Below are 11,780 nucleotides of genomic sequence, written 5' to 3' on the forward strand. Positions count from 1 at the left end.
CGCTTGGTTGGCCGAGTCTGGGTGCGCGGTCAGGCCGGGCCGCGGGCGGGAGGCAGGGAGGGAGAGCGGGGCGGAGCTCGGCCTTGGGGTGTCCCTGCCTGTTCTCAGCCGCAGCCTGACCCCTGGCGGTCCCAGCGACTGGCTCGGCAGGAAGGACCCAGGGCTTGGGTCTTGTTGAGATTCCGGGAGAAGTTACACTCCACCTCTTGGCGCTCTTGCCAAGACTGGAAGACTTTGAGGAGGGGGTGATACGCAGTTAATGGATTTTCCGAATTCCTGTATTACCTCCATTGCTTACTCATCTTGCCCCCCCCGCCCCCCCCCAACGTCTGCAGGCAGCTTCTTAGCTGCATATCTTATCCGAGGGAGGAGGGACAGAGAGAGAGATGGACAGGAAGCTGGGTGTTTCTACAATCATTTTTTTAAAGGTTGGGGAGGGGAGCGAGGTTTAAAATCGCGACCAGGCACACGTGTGATCCGGCGCGGCCTCTCCCTGGTTAGCGTCGCGGACGCCGGCCCCTCCCCGCGCCGCGCCCCGGAGCGCACTGAGCGCGCAGCCCGCTGGCCCCGCTGCTGCTGCCCCCCCCCGCTGCCCCCCCCCGCTCCGCCCTCCGGGGCTCCCCGCGCTTACCCAGCCCTCGGGCCCTGCACCTGTTGAACTGGCAGAAGTTCGGTCCCTCCCGGGATGCCGGTGGTCCTAAAAACAGGTAATTCCAAAAGTCTCTCCGACAAACCATCTTTCTCTCCTTTTCCTTTTTTTTTTTTTTAAGATTTATTTATTTGAGAGAGAGACAGAGATAGCCAGAGAGAGCGAGCACGAGGTAGGGAGGGGGAGAGGGAGAAGCAGACCCCCCGCTGAGCAGGGACCCCCCCCCCCCATGCGGGGCTCGATCCCAGGACCTCGGGATCCTGACCTGAGCCCAAGGCAGATGCTTAAGTGACTGAGACACCCAGGCGCCCCTCTCCTTTTCCTTTTTAATTCTCGGTAATGTGTAAACCAACAGAAATAGATCACTTGACTTTTTAATAGTGAACCATAATATGCTTTTGCATTTTCCGAACTGAATTCTAGAGCCCAATTCGAGAAATCATTATTCTTTTGTCTGGTGGTCCCAGAGAAAGATTAGTGTAGCAGGCTTGCAAACACAGAAGTGAGAGGCTCCCCCTGAGGGATGGTGGGGTGGAAGGAGAAGGCGGCCTGAGGGTCAAGGAGTCTGAGCTCTTGTCAGGTCGACTGCAACTCATTTATTCAGTCATTTCACAAATTTTACTGAGAGCTCTCTAGGAGGAAGGCATTGAACAGGATGCTAGGAAGACAAAGAAAAGTAAGAAATATGGCTCCTACCCTCAAGTTACTTTCCGTCTTGTGGGAGGTTGTAGAAAGACATATAAACCAAAAATTAGCCAACTGTTTGGACCATGAGTTTCTCTGGCATATTTAATTCTTTGATTTGCTGTGTGACCATTTTCATTGCCACTCTCCATTCATAGCATGCATAGAAACTTACTCAATTCTCACGATAACCCTGTAAGGGAGGGCCTATTATATACCCATTTTATAAATGAGGACACCAAGTACTTGGGGGGATCAGATCGCGTGCCCAAGGTCACATAGCTGGTGAGTGGTGGTACCAGAATCCAGAGCGGTGTGACTCCGGAGCCCAGGCTGCTAATGATAATGTTCCCCAGGGCCTTCTGCTTCTCATCTTGTTTCTGCTGCTTTGTTGCTTAGAGTCAACTTCTTAACCTCTCCCTGACAGCTTATCTCTACCCACTTCTCCATCCTGACATTCTTTCCTCCAGTGGCAGAGAATAAGGTGCACATCCTGCTGCCAAAGCTCATGCCGCCCCCGTCTTCCTTCCTTCTCCTCCAGACTACATCCACTCGTCTCCTTTCTCCTAGACCTTCAATTCATTGTCTCTGCTCATTCCTTCCCCTCAGCCCATAAACTTGTCAGAGGCTCACATTTGCTAGCAAACCTACAAACAAATAAAACACAGTGCAATAAAAGCTTCCTATAGCATACACCTATTAGAAATGCTAAAATAAAAAAATATCGACAATACCAAATGCTGATGAGAAGATGGAACAATTGGATCGCTCGTAAATTGCTAGTGGGAATGCAAAATGGTACAGTCCTCTGGAAAATAATTGGTAGTTTCCTATAAAAGTAGACATACACTTACCATATGATACAAAAATGGCAAATGTGCCAGAGAAATGTAAACGAACATCACAAAAACTTCTACCCTACTGCTACACAATGTCCATAGCACCTTTTTGTGTAAGAGCCCCAAACTGAAAACAACCCAGATGTCTTTCAAAGAAGTGAATGGCTGAACTGTGTGGTGTTTCCATATAATGGGATACTATCCAGTAATAAAAAAAAAACCCAAACTCTTAATACCTGCAACAACACTGATGGTCTCAAGGCTGAGTGAACAAAAGCCCGTCTCTCAATGTTACATACTCTATGGTGCCATTTCTATCATATTTTCAAAATGACAGTTGTAGTGATTTGTGGTCACCAGGGGTTGGGGCACTATGAGGGAGTTCTTTGTGGTGATGGAATAGCTCTGTATTTGATTGTGGTGGTGGTGGTGGCACAAATCGAGGCCGATGATAAAGTTGCAGAGAACTATTCAAACACACATAAGTGCCTGTAAGAACTGTCGAAATTTGAATAGGTCTATAGGTTGTAGCAATGTCCATTTCCTGGTTTCGAGACTATCGACTATGGCAATGTAAGATGTTACTCGTGGGTGAAGAAGCAGAACCTCTCTGTACTGTTTTTGCAACTTCCTGTGAATCTATAATGGTTTTTTTTAAAAAAGTAAAAAAAAAATGCATATACTTTAAAATCAAACAAATAACAGAAGGGTTTTTTTACCCTATATTCAGTTCAGCCCTGCTGGCTCCTCACCTCACGGTCACCACTCCATCGCCCACCTCTCTCCTCCCCTTCTCAGCCTGTGCCACCCAAAAGGTGATCTGCTCTCATTGTCCCCACGTTCTCAGCTTCCCTTGGCTCTCCAGTCCACCGCCCTCAGCCCGCTGCAACCTCCCCGTCACCACACAGTGTGGAGAGGCCACAGTCTTGATCTTGCTGGGTCTCTCTGCTGCATTAGCACCATCGACTCCTTCCTTCTAATCATTTGGAGTCTATGGCAAAGCACTTCCCTGCTTCGACTTACACCTCCTTGGCCATTCCTTGTCTGTGTCCTGTATGGATTTCTCTTTCCAATAGCTTCTCTTCTGCTTCTTATCCCTTCACTGTCAATGTTAAAGGAATCAACACTGACCCGCTCCTTGACTCTATTCCAGGACCATCTCATCTACTGTCCTGGTTTTAACCACACTTATCCGTTGCTGTCTCCCAAATAAATACTACTGCTCCAGACCCTTGATCAGGTTTCGGCTATAACTACCTGCCTGCTGGTCATCTCTAGCTGCATGTCCTCTGAGCACTTCAGACTCAGCATGCCCAAATCCGATTTTTGTCACCTTCCTTCCAAATCAGCCCTTCCTCCCGATGCCACAGCTCCTTACTCTTATAAGCCAGACACTTAGGAGTTGCCCTGATCCCTCACTTTCAGTTGGTTGATGGGGTCCTCTTGCATGAGCCTTCTCAATGCTCCTCTCTACGCCTTCACCACAGTCCTGGCTCAGGCCACATCGTCTCCCGCCTGAGTTACTTCAATCGCATCCCAACTGGTTTCCCAGGATACAGGAATATCTTTCCTTAATCTGTCCTTCCCCTTAGGGGTAGAGCGATTTATTTAAAGCATAAACCGCCTTCATCAAACTCTTCAGGGGTTCAGTCCATCCCTTAGAGCCAGAGGCCCAACTGCCTGTCACAGCACTGCTTCCTCAGTGGCTCTCTGCGTTTCGGTCTCTAGCACCCCAGAACGACCTGTGCACGTAGCTTGCATCTGCTGTCCCTCACCTCCGGCCTGCACGTGTCGTGTCCGTGGAGAACGTTTTCCCTCGTGCCAGCCTCGCTCCTCTGCCCACCTAGGACTAGCTAACTCCCACTCAGCCTTTGGAGATCATCTCTAACCTGCCCTCCCCTCAGGTTTATGTTGCAGTGATTTGTCTGTGTGTCTGGACCATGTTTCCTCATGATTTCCTAGGAAAGATGACACCGGATTTAAGGGCAGATCTTCTCATTACTTTAGGCAATGGGAATATTCTCTTCTCTGCGAGTGAGATGCATGAGCCACTGGGGAGGTATTACAAATGCTTTAGGCTCCATAATATGCCTTTCGCCAGCTGGTAGATTGTAAGTGAGGAGGAAGGACCGGGAAGGAAGACGGTGGCCCTGTCAGCAGAGGGCTGTATGGAGTGGCGGCTCGCAGGAGGGGCAGGACCACTGCAGCCCAGGCCTGGGTCTATTCCAGGTGAGATACAGAACAAAATCGACTCCCGGATCCAGGTGCTAGCATCACAACCACAGCAAGTAATGTCTGAAGTGGATGCTCAGCAGCAGAGAACATGGGGGCAGGGGGGCAATTGTGAGAAACCTGTCCTTGCCATCATGGGAAGAGATAAGGAGCACAGGTCTCTGTGGGAGTAGAAGAGGAACTCAGGAACGTTACACTCTGGTCAAGGCTCAGGTAGACCCTCAGTCAGGGACCCCGATAGCCCATTCTGGAGTGGGGAGCTCTGACAAGACTATGATCGAGGAGGGAGGCAGCAGGACCAGGGGCGGACACCAAGAAGGCTCGTCCTACCACTTCTGCTCCTGGGTCCCCCCACCGCAGCCTTTCTCCTGTCACCTCTCAGCCTGGCAGAATCTCCTTCCATGCTCTTTGCTTTGTCCTGAGCATTTTTAAGAGTGAAGGAGGCAACTTTTAAAAATAAATGCATCTTCTTCTGATTCGAAATATGCCTGGTTTCAGACTTGCACTGCGGTGTTCCCTTCCCGAAAGAAGAGGATTGTGTGCCATCTTGTGGTTGAGGGGCATCACAACAGCGGTTCTGCACCCAGAGCATCCTTTCTAGTCCAGCACCGGCCTTACCTGCCATAAAGCTCTGGAACGGGTTCTGGTTCAGCGGTAGGAGCAATCAGAGAATGCATCTCCAGAGAGACACTGGGGACTGAACTGGTAATGAATGGCATTGGAGTACGGTCCAAAGGGATTTTTCCTGCAACTGGTATGATTTTATCTCTAGGTACCCTTCTCTATAATTAATAAATGAATTCCAGAAAAATGACCTTGCATGGTGGCAAGAACGCCAGACTGAGAGCTAAGATACCTGGTATCTAATTGCCCCTCTGCCACAGACTAGCCAAAGGAACCAGCAGCAGAGAATAGTGTGGAAAGAGTACTGAACTGGGGCCAGGAGCTTGCTACTCAAGAGCTACCACAATCTAGCGTGTTAACACTTTGACTGAGCACCTTCGTGTGCCAAGTGCTGTCCAAGGTACTTTTTATGTTTCTTCCTCATAGCCATGCGGATAGTGGGTCTAGAAGTCAGGAAACTGAGGCTCAGCAAGAGTGAGTGAGCTGTCCAAAGTCACAGACTCAGTGAGTGACGAGTCAGAATCTGATTGGAAGACTGACTCCAAAGCATATGATCTTCATTTTTTAAATTGTTACAATTTTTTGTCACGTGAATGTGGGGAAGTTAGTGGGGGGTCACACAGAGGCCAGATGGTTTGGGTTTATTGTGTCCCTTGCTGATCGGGCAAGCGTGATTTCTGCCTGCGTGCTCTCTTAGTTTCCTGTGTGTTCTCACCTCTCCCCATCTGACTTAGTTTATAAAGGCATTTTTTTTTTAATTTTATTTATTTTTGAGAGAGAGAGAGAATGAGAGGGGTGAGGGTCAGAGGGAGAAGCAGACTCCCTGCTAAGCAGGGAGCCCGATGCGGCATTCGATTCCAGGACTCCAGGATCATGACCCGAGCCGAAGGCAGTCGCTTAACCAACTGAGCCACCCAGGTGCGCAAGGCATTTTTAAGAGATTGAACTACCTCAGCTTCAAAAATCAGGTCCTTTGATTTCTGAAGATAACAGCTACAACCTAGAGAGAGAGAACACTGTCTGTGGGATGAATAGTAAAATCAGGTTTTTATAGGGAGGACGAGATGCTGTACCTGCCATTGGTGTGGTACTTGTTTAAGGACTGTCACTGCAGGGTCTCACCTGTGACATGCTTGTTATTACTGACCCCTGAGGGGACAAGAAACTTGTTCAAGATCACACAACTAGGACTTGAACACAGGCCTTTTTAAAAACAACTTTATTGAAATATAACTGAACTATAATAGACTGCACATACGTAGAGTAAAATTTGGCAAGTTTTGACATGTATAAAATGGTGAAACCATCACCATAATCAAGATAATGAATATATCTGTTATCCCCATAAATTTCCTCAGCTGCTTGGGAATCCCTCCCCCTGTCCTACCCCCTCTCCTCTCCACCCCCACTACCATCTCCAGGTAAGCTTTGATCTGCCTTCTGTCACTATGGCTTTCATTTTATTCTTAAAGATTTTATTTATTTTTGCACACGCACACGAGAGAGAGAGAGAGCACGAGTTGGGGGGAGGGGCAGAGGGTGAAGCAGGCTCCCCACTGAGCAGGGAGCCTGATGCAGGACTTGATCCCCAGGACCCCGGGATCATGACCTGAGCTGAAGGCAGATGCTTAACCGACTAAATCACCCAGGTGACCCTGGTTTTCATTTTATACAATTTTATGTAAGTGGAAGCATACAGCATGCACTCTTTTTTGTCTGGCTATATTCATTCATCATACTTTTCCTGAGATTCATTCATGTTGTGTGCATCAGCAGTTCATTTTTTATAGTTGATGAATATTCCTTTATATGGATATACCACAATTTGTTTATCCATTCCCTGGCGATGGGAATATAGATTATTTCTATTTGGGGTCTACTCTGACTAAAGCTGTTATAAACATTAATGTACAAGTCCCTGCCATGGACATAGGCTTTCATGTCTTTTAGGTAAATAGCTAGAAATGGAATATCTGGGTTATATGATAGGTACATGTTTAACTTGTAGGAAACAGTGAAACTGTTTTCCAAAGTAGTTATACATTTTACTTATCAGTAGTTCCAGAGTTCCAGTTTCTCCACATCTTTGCCAACACTTGCCATGGTCAGTCTTTTCATTTTATACTTTCCGGTAAGTATGTAGTAATATCTCGTTGTGCTCTTAATTTGCATTTCCTTGATGACTAATGATTTTAAGTATCTTTTCATGTGCTTATTAGCCATTCATATATCTTCTTTAGTGAAGTGTCTATTCAAATCTTTTGCCCATTTTATTTATTTATTTTTTTTTTTTTAAGATTTTATTTATTTATTTGAGAGAGAGAGAATGAGAGACAGAGAGCACGAGAGGGAAGAGGGTCAGAGGGAGAAGCAGACCCCCTGCCGAGCAGGGAGCCCGATGCGGGACTCGATCCCGGGACTCCGAGATCATGACCTGAGCCGAAGGCAGTCGCTTAACCGACTGAGCCACCCAGGCGCCCTCTTTTGCCCATTTTAAAAATAAGGTTGTTTGCTTTTTGAGATTTATGAGTTCTTTATATATTTTGGATATGAGTATTTATCAGATATGTGATTTTTCAAATACTTTTCTCATTCTGTAGATTGTCTTTTCATTCTCCTATTAATGTCTTTTGAAGAGTGGATGTTTAAATTTTGATGAGGTCAAATTTATAAAATTTGTCTTTTATAGATCATGGTTTGGGTGCCGTATCTAAGAAGGCTTTGCCTAACTCAGGTCACAAGGATTTTTTTCTAGGTCTTCTAGAAGTTCTGTGATTTGGGGTTTTACTTTTGGTCTTTGATACATTTTGGTTCATTTTTACATCATGTGAGAGTGTATTGAATTTCTTATTTGTGTGCTTGTTTGCAAATGGATATCCAGTTGTTCCAGCACCATTTATTGAAAAGGCTATCCTTTCTCCATTGAATTTTCTTTGCATCTTTTTTGAATATCAATTGGCCAGATATATGTAACGATATTTCTAGAATCTCTGTTCTGTTCCACTAATCTATTTATCTTTATGCCAATACCATACTCTCCGATTACTATAGCTTTATAATGAGTCTTGAAATCAGGAAGCATAAACCCTCCAAATTTGCTCTTCTTTTTTAAACTTGTTTTGACTGGGCACCTGGGTGGCTCAGTTGGTTAAGCGACTGCCTTCGGCTCAGGTCATGATCCTGGAGTCCCGGCTTCGAGTCCCGCATCGGGCTCCTGCTCGGCAGGGAGTCTGTTTCTCCCTCTGACCCTCCCCCCTCTCCTGCTCTCTCTCTCTCATTCTCTCTCTCAAATAAATAAATAGAATCTTTAAAAAAAAAAAACTTGTTTTGACTATTCTTGTTTTTTTTGTTTTGTTTTGTTTTGTTTTACATTTCCATACAAATTTTAGAATCAGCTTTTCAATTTCTACAGAAAAGACTTCTGAAATTTTGTTAAGGATTGCATTGACTTTACACAGGTTTTAAGACTCACCTCATTATTAAGAAATCACGTCTCAAGAGTCAAAGTCCTTTGTTTTCTAATGTTCATATTTTTGAAAACCTTTCTTTCTTTCTTTCTTTCTTTCTTTCTTTCTTTCTTTCTTTCTTTCTTTCTTTCTTTCTTTCTTTCTTTCTTTCTTTCGTGGTTTCAGGTGGGAATTGTAAATCTCATCCCTGTTATTCCATCTTGACTGGAAATGGCAGATGAGCAAACCAAGGTCTTTGACCCCAAATCCTGTGCTCTTTCCTTAAGAAGCCTGATGGAAGAGAAGGTGGGTATAGTCTCACTTTAAAACAAACAAAAAAGATTTTTATAAAATTAAATTTTACTCCTGTTACTACCTTCAATAAATGTTTAAAACCCTGTCCCCCACTCCCTGATATGACTGGGTTACTACACATCAATTTTTAAATTCCCAAATTTTGATTCTCACACATTAAATCTATTCTTTTTGTTCAATTTTTTGTATGGAAAGTCACAAAAACCCTAATATTGGAGCAAACTTACTGACTTGGAGGAGACGCTATTTCCTCTGTAATTCTGATAGTTAAATGATACAGGACCTAGTCATTTAGTATGAAAAGAGGGACTGGTTTTTCTGATAAATCTCATCTTGTCGTGAAAGAGCAGAATCCAGGACTATGGGATATTGGTGGTTCCAGGCAGAGACCCTAATGATCTACTATATATACTTAGCTTTTGACTTCATTAACTTGGAAATGAAACTGTTGGGAAAGCTAATCTAATGTCATCCATTAAATAAGAAAAATAGAAATTAGATCATTAAGGTGAAGGTGGCTGGTGCCAAGGTGAACATAATGAAAAATACTTTATTACTCTCCCTTATTTCAAAGCAGTCCTTTAATTAAGATTTCTTCCACCAACGAAACTAATTTCATAAGTTTATACAGCCATCACATTTCAATTTGCACCTCCAGAAAGTAACCCTTTTGCATTATAGGGAATTTATGTTTATTATCCAGGAAGGAAATGAGGCCGGGAGGCAAGAGAGACACCTCCGCGTGGTGGGGTGATGATTGTCCTGTCCAGCCTTGGCACACACGGCCAACAGTTACATTTCCAATTCCTTAGACTAAATTGAGTCTTATCTACTTTTCACATCAACAGCTAGTCTAAGAAATATTGCTGGAGATAGCAGGCTGTCTCTGGATTTTATCCCTCCTTGAATTTGTTGATGAAAGTGGAAGCCTGAATAGCAGTGTCATTCTGGTTGCTGGTTTCCATGAAGATGGGGCAGCATAAATTCAATAATTTTTCAGAATATTAATTTAAGCTTCAGCCTGACAGCCAATGATCACTGGAACATATAGTACTGACCCAGCTGCTCAGCTCTTTTAGAAATGACTTAATTACACAGTCGGACCAGCTGCTAGCACCAGCCAAAGACACAAGGAAAAAAAACAACAGTTAAAGGAGAAACAAGACAGGATTAACTTGTGGTCTAACTCATTAAGACCTCCTGCTGTCACCCTTTGCCAAGCCACTGAGCCTTCACTTCTTAGAAAATGATCACACACCTCCAGCTCCTCTTATTAGTTTCCTTGATTTTGCAGAAATCATCACAACACCCAGGAGTCATGAAAAGCACCTGGAGCATGTAATCTGTTCCAAATGGGCAAAGCCTTCCCAGGGGGACCAGGGATGGTCCACAGAGCCTCTGCCCTTCCCTCTGTGGTGGAAGATCTCCCTCTCGATGTAGCTACGCAAGCCCAGGGTGACTCTCACTTTTCTTCCATTCTCCCCCTCCTTCTTTCTCTCATCTTTCTTCCTCCCTCTTTCCACCCTTCTTTCTCCCTTCCCTCGTCACCCTCTGGCAGCTGGATTGAGGCTGAAGATGGGGTGTCAGACGCAGTCAGATGTGGAGCTGCTGCCGATGCACCTGCCCAGCAATTTGCATTCACCACTCATTCAGTCCTTACAAAAACCTCGAGAAGAGGCACTTCTCCCCGTGACACAAGGAGAGGAACTGAGGCTAAGAGAGCTTCTGTCATTCCTGTAAGGCCATTGTACTGGTTAGTAAGTGATTTCTTTCTGTTTCAGAACCCATCTTTTCTGTGATGCTGAGGCCTGGACTCTGCAAACCACATTTCTGCTTTATCACTGGCTCTTCGTTGGCAGGCTAGCAGGAGACTGTCGCGCTGGGCAAGGGAGAAGGGACTGCTGCTTCCTATTTGCTTCCCAGTAAGGTCAGCATCTCGCCCGTAGTGGTTTTCACCTCTGCAGCAGTAACTTCCCACATCCCCAGACCGGCCCTTCAAAAATATCAGCATCAGTCAACTCAGAGGTCCAGGTCCCAGTTATAAAGGGCTCTGCTCCGAGCTTTGAGGTTCTAATATCCTCATCCTCTTCTCTTTGTCCTGCTAGCCCTTGGGGCAGTCACTGCTTCCTAAAGTCACCATCCCTCTGTGCCTCAGTGGCCTCTTTGTTCTTTTTACCTTTTTGCATCTCCAGTACCCATTTAAACAATTCCTCTGTTAAATTCTTTTCTGTTAAAGTTACTGGCTTAGTTTCTGTTTTCCTAATACACAGAGCACTAGGATTCAAAACCAAGTATGTTTGACTCCAAATCCAGGCCCTTGATCCCTACTCTGGGCTATTCCCATCCGCTCCCTTTCCTACCTGTGGCAAAGATACATTGCTTTGATCAAACTTTACTCAACCTCCTAATCCTTCTCCTAGGCCCATCTGTGCACCACCTTATAAAAATCTAGTTTTGTCAAGAACCCTGCTAAATCAGTTTATCCAGAACCTTCCACCTTCGATATCTGATCAGGCTCCCCATGCTCCACTACCCCCCCAGGTGATGTCTGCTCACCCTGACCTGTCTTCAGCAAGAATTCAGTTGGGTCAGTTTCGCCAGACAAACCCCCCTTACCCCAGATGTTTCCTCTCAGTAATTTTCTATCTACGGACCCTCACTGTGCTCCTTGCCTATAAATTCCCACTTGCCCATCCTGTATTCCGAGTTTAGCCCCATCTCTCCTCCCACCATGGAATCCCATTGCAGTGGTCCCCATACATTCATGATGGTCCTGAATAAAGTCTGTCTCACCAACTTCAACAAATATCATTAAAAAAAAATTCTTTTTCATTAACAGTGGCATTCAAAAAACACTTTGAATCAAGTATCATTAGGAACTCAAGTTACAGTCTTTGGGTGCATTCCTTGGGGAAAGTCCTAAACATTGTCATATTGATGACTGAAGATTCCCTCCACTGTTAAATGGTTTGGAAAGCACCTAGCATAACA

At 45.2% G+C, this 11,780-nt stretch overlaps 1 long non-coding RNA gene across 1 annotated transcript; it reads left to right on the forward strand.

Annotated features, from left to right (window-relative positions):
- Positions 1–545: 545 nt before the first annotated feature.
- On the forward strand, positions 546–11,319 carry LOC135361614 (uncharacterized). Its single transcript, XR_010405170.1, has 4 exons — positions 546–707; positions 4,903–5,158; positions 8,661–8,780; positions 10,084–11,319. It is a non-coding gene; the product is annotated as an uncharacterized LOC135361614 (long non-coding RNA).
- The last annotated feature ends 461 nt before the right edge of the window (positions 11,320–11,780 follow it).

This window comes from Mirounga angustirostris, unplaced genomic scaffold (assembly GCF_029215605.1).
Source record: "Mirounga angustirostris isolate CCGP_5_RB_7025 unplaced genomic scaffold, mMirAng1.0.hap1 SCAF_9, whole genome shotgun sequence".
Taxonomy (NCBI): Eukaryota; Metazoa; Chordata; class Mammalia; order Carnivora; family Phocidae; genus Mirounga; species Mirounga angustirostris.